At 35.7% G+C, this 9,793-nt stretch overlaps 1 pseudogene; it reads left to right on the top strand.

The window, feature by feature from the left end:
- Positions 1 to 8,986, top strand: part of LOC101342264 (aldo-keto reductase family 1 member C1 homolog) — a 23,127-nt pseudogene extending 14,141 nt beyond the window's left edge.
- Positions 8,987 to 9,793: the final 807 nt, after the last annotated feature.

Genomic DNA, 9,793 nt, shown 5'->3' with positions numbered 1-9,793 from the left:
CTGTGTAGAAATTGTTAAATGGGAACCTAATTTCTTATGTAAACTTTTACCTAAAACATAATATTTAAAAAATAAAATACCATTATTGAAGAAACATCTTTAATCATATCATAGTCTATTTCCTGGTGTCAACTGTCAATTTATTGGGTAAATGGGTGAAAGAAACTTCAGGAATACTTCCTTACTATCCCATTGCCCAGCCCAATGCTTTTACATTATGTGTCTGGTTATATATATTCAATAATAAATGTCTGTCTTAAAATCTATATGTAAGTCAAAAATTGAGACAAAAAACAAACTCAAGTCGTGATTTTGACACTTATTAACTGATTAACACAGTTCACATAATACCCTTTATAAGCTTCAGTTGTCTTATTCTAAAATCAGGAAAATAATAAGTAAAACCCAGGTCTATGAGGATAGAAAAAAATTACCATCTGAAAACATTTTAGAAACTTCTGCACTAATATTACACACTATAATTAAGGATGAAAATGAGTAGTTCTCCTCTGCAGCCTACTTGATTTTCACCATTATCTTAGAAAAATTAAAACAAAAATTGTCCAAGTCTTCCCATTTCTTTTCCTCCTTTCATACTTCTTCCTCTGGGCCAATGCCCAGAGAAGAAAAACAGCCACTGAGAAGCAAAAGAGGAAATCCAAGGGCCTGGAACCATTGTTCTCAAACTCAAGAGAGCATCAAAATAATCTGGAGGGCTTTTTAAAACACAGAATGCTGGGTCCCCATCAGCTCTGATCCAATATATCTGGGTAAAGCACTAGAATTTGCATTTCTAACAAGTTCCCAGGTGATGCAGATGATGCTGGTCCAGGCACCACAATTGGAGAACCACTAATCAAGAGGGGACCACCTTAGTCTGTTTCAGAAGCCTCCTGACAAATTAAAAATTCAGCCTCAGGTGTTGAGCATGTCTGCATTTCCTTCCAGGGTGGACCAGAGCTCCCCTGTTCTCTTGGATAATCCAGTTCTTTGTGCCCTGGCAAAAAATCACAAGAGAACCCCAGCCCTGATTGCCCTTTGCTACCAGCTACAGCATGGGGTCATGGTCCTGGCCAAGAGTTACAATGAGAAGAAGATTAAAGAGAACATGAAGGTGATGAGCAGGGCTGTGGTGTCATGGTGCCTAGGTTATAACCTTCACAGGTATCCTTCAATATAAGGTTCAAGACAACTTAGGGCCCTGTTGATTTCCCTGACATTTCCCATACACAGATGCCTTAAGTGTGTTCACTAGGGTTTTTCTCCCTCATGAAAAACAACGGGAGGGGCAGCACGGCTAGATGGAAAAGGACCGGGCAGAAATCAGAGATTTGTACTCTAGCCTTCCCTGCAATTTACTCTGTAACCCTGTGCAAGAGGCGTATCATTTTCTTCATTTCATAAAAGAGATAATTAGATTAGGTGATTTCTCAGTCTCCAAAACTTCAGGATTCTTTTGCCAGGAACTAGTTGAAGGCTGTGAATTACACTGTCCTCATATGTGTCCACCTAACCAGATACAATGGATGATCCCCACCTAAACTGCTGGGCCTCCGAATTGTGAAGACCAAGGTCCTGATGACAATCTCTTCCTCCCTGAGTGTCTGCAGAAAGAGACCCCATTCCTGGAGCAACCAAAAATGTTATTATCTGGTTTATAAATTTTTAAAAAATTTATATCACATAAAAGATATAGAATGACAAGTCTCTTCCCAATCTGTTCCTCAGTCCCCAGTTGCCCAGTCTTCTCCATACCAATCTCTGTTGGCCTTTACAACTTCCAAGATATTCCTTATACATAAAAGTATATATGCTCTTTAAAAATTACTGCAAACTACACAAACTAGTATAACATTACTTTTAAATGTTGATTTCAGAGATACACGTTTTAACTTTGATCTGAGAAGATACACACTTTTGATGTCAAGCATGTGATGTCAGTGTGAGAAATGTGTTAATTGATTCAGCTTGCTTGCCATGGCTTTCTAAAATGTGCAATGTATCACAAACACAAAAGTGTATAAAATGATATCCATAGTTAAAAATTGGAGCCCTGGTGGCACAATGGTTAAGAGCTCCGCTGCTAACCAAAAGTTCCACAATTCAAATCCACCAGCTCCTTGGAAACCCTATGGGGTAGTTCTACTCTGTCCTATAGGGTTGCTATGAGTCAGAACCAACTCCATGGCAACAGGTTTAGTTTGGGTTATAGTTAAAATTATAACAATAAGCTGAACACCTGAGGACTATTCAGGTTTCAAATTGCACGTTATGCCTGTCCTAAGCTCATTGATCATATCTCCCTCTGCTGCGGGTATCCATTCTTCTAACTTGTAATAATCAATTGTTCCTTTAACTGTTTTCATAGTTTTGCTACTTAAGGATGTATCACTTAATATCCTTTTTAATCCACATGCTTTTAAACTTTATGTAAGTAGAATCACACGGTATTTCTTGGTAACTTGCTTTATTTGTCTAACATTATGAGATTCATTCATATGATGCATGCAGCTGTAGTTTGTTCAGTTTTAGTTCTGCATAGTCTTGTATCTCAGGAATATGTAATGATTTATTTATCCAAATTGTGTTAGGAGTGTTTGTGTTGTTTCATTGCTTGTCTGTTTGTACTTGCCATTATGCTGCTAGAAACATTCTATTATGTGTGTGCTGGTGCACAGACAGCAGAGTATCCACAGGATATATTTCTAGATATAGCAATGAAACTGATCGGTAGTAGGATATGAGCAGGTTCACATTTATTAAGTAATATCAAACTTTTTCCAAAGTGGTTTTTACCTACTCCTATGAGCCACATAGAAGATCCCTCCTTGCTCCACATTCTAGCCAGCACTTGACATTATTAGTCTTTCACCTTCTTGCCAATCTGGAGGATTTGTGATAACCTCTCATTCTGACTTTACTTTTCATTGCCCTGATTATTAATGTAGTTGAATTTGTATATATTTATTCACTCAGTTTCTTCTTTTCCAAAGTGCCTGTTCAAGTCCTTTGTTCATTTTATTAGGTTGTCTATCTTTTTATTTACTTGTAGGACATAATTATTGTACCCTCTACCCCGAAAAAAAAAGAAATCAAACCCGTTGCCATCGAGTCAACTCTGATTCATAGACACCCTATACGGCAGAGTAGAACTGCCCCATAGGGTTTCCAAGGAGTGGCTGGTAGATTCAAACTGCACACCTTTTGGTTAGGAGCCGAGCTCTTAACCACTGCGCTACTAGGGCTCCCATTAGTTATAGCTGTATAGTAATAAAACACTTCAATACAAAATTTAGGCTGAGTAGAGCTGAACAGTTCTTCTGTCCTTGACTGGGACCTCTTGTGTGAGGCAGCTCTGCCCCTGGAGCTGAGTGGGCTGTGATCAGGTGTGCCTCAGCTCTCTTCCATGTAGTTTTCATCCTTTAACTGACTACCCAGGCTCCACCGCAAGTTTCGGTAGCAAGTTTTCAAGAGAGTGAGTGGATACATGCAAAGCCTTTTCAGGTCTAGGCTCAGAACTGACACACCATTGTTTCTGACAAATTCTATCGGCCAAAATAAGTCACAAGTCCAGGCCAGAGTCAATGGATGGGGAAAGAGACACCACCTTTTAAGGCGAGGAACTGCATAGCCACATTGCAAAGAGTGTGGATACGGGAAAGGTAAAGAATTGAGAGGTATTTTTATAATCGATGTACCACATTTATGTATTCTGGATATTAATCTTTTGTCAGATTCAGATATATTTGTTGAATATTTCTAATTTGTGCCTTCTTTTTTCATTCTCATTACGGTATATTTTCATGAAAAAAGTTCTTACTTTTAATGTAGTCAAGTTAATCATGCCTTTCCTTTTTAGCAGATGAGTGTTGTGTCCTTTCCCACTTTGAGATCTTGACAATATTCTCCTATATTATCTTGAAAAATCTTACAGGTTTTACATCCAAATTTGGGTCTATAATTCACTTGAAATTGGGTTTTTAGTACTATGTGAAAAAAGAATACAAATATATATACTTTTTTTAAATAGATGTTCGGATGTCCAAGAACCAATTATTTAAAAGTCCATATTTGCCCAAAGATCTTCATTGTCATCTTTATCATATATCAAATGTCCATAAGTCTGTTTCTGGCCTCTCTCTTCAACTGGCCTACTTACCATTCCATACTGTCTTAATTAAAACAAAAAACAAATCTTGCTGTCCAGAATGGTAAAATTTTTGCCTTACCCCTTCTTCTTTAAGAATGTTTTGGCTATTCTTGATCATTCATTCTTCTGTAAAAATTTAGAATCACCTTAGCAAGTTAAACATAGACAGTAAATGGTTACATAACATAGTACTGAAACAATAATCCATCAGGGAAGAACTAACGTCATTACATTATTGACATTTCTAATCCCTAATCATGATATGAGTTTCCAATGATCTGGATATCTTTAACATATTTTTTAAATCTCATTAAAATTTTTCAAATTAGAAAAAAAAATTTAAGTTTTTAAATTTTCTTATCTCATATTTTTTAATTTTATCCATAAAAACATTTACATATTTTGTTAGACTTATTCACAGATGACTAATAATTTTGATACTTTTGAAAAATTTTTCATAATTTTTTATTTAGAACTTTTACAAATGTACAGAAAAGTTGAAAGAATGGTGCAATGACCACCTGTTACCTTAATTCATCAATTGTTAAAATATGAACATATTTGCATGCTCTCTATTTATCTATCATCTCTATCACTATCTCTGAGTATTACAATGTATTTATGGATTTATTTGATTCATTATTTTACCCATTACTGACATTCCTTTTGATGCTTAAGTTGTCCCAAATTTAGCTCATGGGAACCTCTTAAAGTCAGTTCCTGGGTTCTTTAAACATGATCCCAATAGTATTTGGACTCTCCCTTGCTTAAACTATCTTTTAAAATTTTTTTCACAATCTAAGTGTTCATAGATGGACTTAGGAATCCAACCATATTGATTAGACTTACTAAAATATATTACATATTTTAAATATTTGTCTCTAAATTTCTCTGGATCTTCTACATGCATGTCCTAATCATCTTTGAATAATAACACCTTTGTTTCTACTCCAGCTTCTTTTAAGATACCCTTTTTGTTTGTAGTGTTCTGTAGTTTCAATAAAGTATATCTAGTAATGGTTAATTTTTATTTTTTGCCTTGTATTCATTAACTTCTTAAATGTTTTCATTGGTGTTTTTAATAATTTTTGGAGAGTCTCTGTTATTTTAAATGTTCTCTCTGCACCATTCAGTTTCTCACCTCTGTCTGGAACTCTGATTAGACATGTGCTAGAACGTTACACTCTATCCTCTATGTCTCTCAACTTCTTTTATTTTCCCATTTGTTGGTATCTTTTTCTGGCATTGTAGACAAGTTCTTCAGCTCTATATTCCAGTTGACTTATCCTCTCTCCAGCTGTGTCTAATATACTATTAAAATTGTCATTTGTTTTTAATATCAAATTTTTGTGTCTAAAAATTCTAAATAATTATTTTAATAATTTTCTTAATCATTCTTAGTTTCTTATTTGTGTGCATATTTTTTAAATATAGCAATGCATTTATTTTACATTCTATGAATACCCATATCAATAATCATAGTAGATTTGTTTTGTTGTCTCTTATACCTGTCAGTTTTCATTTATGATAACTTATTTCCTACCTGTTTAGCTAGTTTAATATATGGCTCCTTATTTTCTTCTTAATTTTATTTGTGGTGCTTTCAACACCTAGATGAAGGTATGATTTTCCAGAGAAGAGTTCTGTCAGACTCCTGGGGACACCTCCAGTTCAGGATCACTCTAGATTAGTTTCAAAATTAAGAATCTTTGGATTGCTCAGACAGTATGCATTTAGGGTGAAAACCTACACAAAGGATAAATTGAAAATGCAAATCTCAGGAGTGATTTCCACCCCATCTATTTGAAACAGTCAATTTGCCTTCCGTTCTGCTAGCATAGTTCATGCTTACATGTAGAATATATATTTCAGAGTCTCAACTTTATGGTTGAGGTCTCCTATTAAATTTCCAACTTTAGGAACACTCCAGACTTTTTCTCTTCTTCTTTGAATCTTGTCCATCAATCTGTTAAAACAAAATAAAAACAATGAAACCAATTGTCATGGTTTGAATTATGTCCCCCAAAAAATGTGTGTATCAATTTGGCTAGGCCATGATTCCTGGTACTGTGTGATTTTCCTGTATGTTGTAAACCTGCCTCTATGATGTTAATGAGAGAGGATGTGTGGCAGTTGTGTTAGTAAGGCAGGACTGGATCTACAAGACTGGATTGTGTCCTGAGGCAATCTGAGATATAAAAGACAGAAGTGAGCAGAGAGACAGGGGGACCTCATACCATCAAGAAAGCAGTGCTGGGAGCAGAGTGTGTCCTTTGGACCAGGGTCCCTGTGCCAAGAAGCTCCTAGTCTGGGAACACTGATGAGAAGGCCGAGAGAGAGAAAGCCTTCCCCTGGAGCTGAGACCTTGAATTTGGACTTTTAGCCTACTTTACTGTAAGGAAATAAACTTCTCTTTGTTAAAACCATCCACTTGTGGTATTTCTCTTATGGCAGCACTAGATGACTAAGACACCAATCATAGAGTTTGGCAAATGGTTCCAGGGTAGGGGGACCATCAGTCTTGACTTGCCTGGAATGGTTCCAGTGTGTGTGCCTGTCCTTAAGATATCAGTGTCACATCTGGTGTACAGCTTTCATTTCAGTCTCAAAAATGTTAGTAATTTTTTAATCATAAGAAAATAATGATTAATTTACAACAAATGACACTTTTATAACAGTGAGTCTTCCTATATAAGAACAAGATATTTATCCAATCAACTCAACTCTTTTATATATTCTCTAATAGTAGCTACGGGTCAGAATCAATTTGAGGGTTTTTTGTTTTGTTTTGTTTTTTGTAATAGCATTTTAAAATCCTTAGAAATAGCATATACTTTCCTATTAAATTTACTCATAGACAATACATCTCATTGTTGCTAATATAAACGGAATTTTTTCTTATATTTTAGTTTCTAACTGGTGTTTGTTAGCATTTGGACAGTTCACTGATTTTTGTTCATTGATTTTTGTACCCAGCTATATTGATGGTTATACTGATGATTAACTTGGATTTTCCAAGATTGGAAATTATATAATCTAAAAATAATAAAAAAAAAAAATTTCTCTCTCTCTCTAAATAGGTTTTTGAATTCCAGTTGAGTTAAGAGGACATGAAAGTCCTAGATGGCCAAAATCAAAATGTTCACTTTATTACCACTCAAATGTCAGTGACTTTGGTAAAGATATTTGTTTTAATTTATTTTCAGATGAGGAAAGCAGGGGAGTTCTTAAATTTTACCTCAGTACGAGGAAGACAGCGACCAGTTTGGAAAGGGATGAGACAGGATCTTACCTGAAACTCTCAGACTGGGTTCACCCCAAAGCTCTATTCACTGAACCAGCAAAACGATGAGAGAGACCCAGTGTCAGCTTGGACTGTCACACAGACTCCTCTGCTCTCCTCAGTCCATATAAGTTTCCAGCCCAAGCCAACATCATTGGTGAATTTACATCTTCCTTGTAGGCCTCTCATCTCTACAACAAACTAGTAGACATATACTTTGGATATTAAAGATGTCACTTAATGAGATGTTCCAAAACTTTTTTTGCCATCTTCTTCCCCAAAACCTACTCAATTCCTCAAACCTGCTCAATCAAAGGCATCTCCAGCAACCCTCCGGTCCAAGCCAGAGATTGCCATCACTTCCACTAGATCTTGGTAATTTTAGGTCTTAATAGTTTTGAAATCTCTGCCTTGTTTATTCAGGACCCATGAAAGAATGACCTTTGTGAGGTATATAAGAACCTGTGGTTTTGATGTTCTGAAATATGGAGCTCTCAATGCAAATGATGAAGAAGGTTAGGAGAAGAGAGATTAAAACCAAATAAAGAGTGTGGAGGCAAAACCCCAATGTTGGAGACCATTTTTAGCCAAAAATAGATTTTCACTATTCCCTCATGGTCTAAGGTTCTAGGACTGAGAAACAGCATTCATTATAAATGAGGTAAAGGCAGGAAGTATATTCCTTCTTCTGTGAGGATTTTAACTCATACTAGAAATAATGTGATCATGTGTGAAAAAGGATTAGTACAATGACACATTATTAGTACTCAAAAATGGGTAGGTATATTATTATTGGTAATATTTTTATTAATATAAAGAAAATTAGGAGGAAAATAGGGAAATGATACAGAGAAAGAGAGAGTGGGAAGCAGTCAGTAATTTCTATACTAATTAAATATTTTAATTATAATTAATCATTTTCTATCACTTTGTACTTTGTGTTGTTATTATGTATAGGGATCTCCTGTATAGTAGGCTCCTTGGAGATGGAACCATATCTTATACATGCCATTGTATCCATTTCTGAATAAAGCAATAAATTGCATGTGGTAGGCAGTTAGTAAGAAATAAATGAGTTAGTTGAGTGAAATTGCTATCAACAACTTGTATCACCTTAAAATATTTATTAGTGCTGAGAATGAAGCTGGACTTATCCCTGCTCAAAACAAGGCAGAATCAGGTTTTGCTTTCACTGAGAATTCAAATGAAAACACATAGGATATCTCTTTACTTTATTGACAGATCTGGCTAAGGAAAGGAAATATATTTGTACATTAGGAACTGTGTGTCTCTGTGTGTTAAGGTCCATGCATGGAATATAATTTTAATTGTTTAATTATTATGCTCTAAAAACTTTTATTATAAATTCATATCTACGAAAGTAAGAAAGGCAGAATTTACAAGCAGCCAGGAAATAAATTTTTTAGCTTTCTTGTAAGCTTCATAGAAACCTGTACTATCCTAGAAATAGTCTTTCAATCCACGTTATGTTTTATCTTTCTAATCTCAGTATTGCTGACCACCCTTCTTTTCCATTTTCTGAAGAGTATTAACAAGGAGGCCTTTGACATAACGTCTTCCAGAAGCCCGTATATGTGGATAGGATGCAGGAAATGTCTCAGATGCTGGTAATGAGAGACAGCACCTCTAATTAAATCCATGCTGCTTAGCAACTCACACTCAGCTAGAGTTGTGTCCATAGGTCAGCAAGGAAAGGCACTAAAATTTTGTCACTCCATGAAAAGAATAAAGATTTTTTCCTTTAAAGATTCTTATCTACTCTGGTCTCGTTACTTCTATACTTTATTTCCTTGTCTCATTCAGTCCAAAAACTCTCATTTGTCTAAAAGTTTGGTTGCAGTGAAAGGAGTTAATAACAATTTTATAGACATTCCTAGGATGAGACTGAGGGAGTTTTCAGACGCTGGAAAATAGTAATTTGCGGGTATTAATCAGTCAGTGTTTCCTTAGCCTTTTGAGGTCCAGGAAAACTCATTGCATATACTTAGGAAAGTGAGGCACATATTGAAAAGATGACCAAAACACAAGGGTTCCCACTGCTCAGAAATCCAGGAAATCGGGAAAAGAGGTAACTGTAGCAGGATTCACCAGGGAGGTTAGCGGTGAACCAGCCAGTATGGATGTTTAGAACTCAGGTATGTAGGGAACTTTAGAGAGAAGGAAGAAAGCATATTCTCTGCCTGGGAAATATTAGCAAATACTTTTGATAATTATGTCTTGCACATAAAAGGAAAGCTTCCAGGGTCAGGCCTAGAGCATCTGTGTGTCCGGGTCACATGATGACCTTGCTGGGCTGTGCTGAAAATTAAAGAAGCAATTGATAGATCCAATTTCCCTGA

The sequence above is a fragment of the Trichechus manatus genome, unplaced genomic scaffold (genome assembly GCF_000243295.1).
Source record: "Trichechus manatus latirostris isolate Lorelei unplaced genomic scaffold, TriManLat1.0 scaffold00081, whole genome shotgun sequence".
In the NCBI taxonomy this organism is placed as follows: Eukaryota; Metazoa; Chordata; class Mammalia; order Sirenia; family Trichechidae; genus Trichechus; species Trichechus manatus.
The sequence above is the reverse complement of the archived record's forward strand: the minus strand, read 5'-3'. Positions and strand labels throughout refer to the sequence as shown.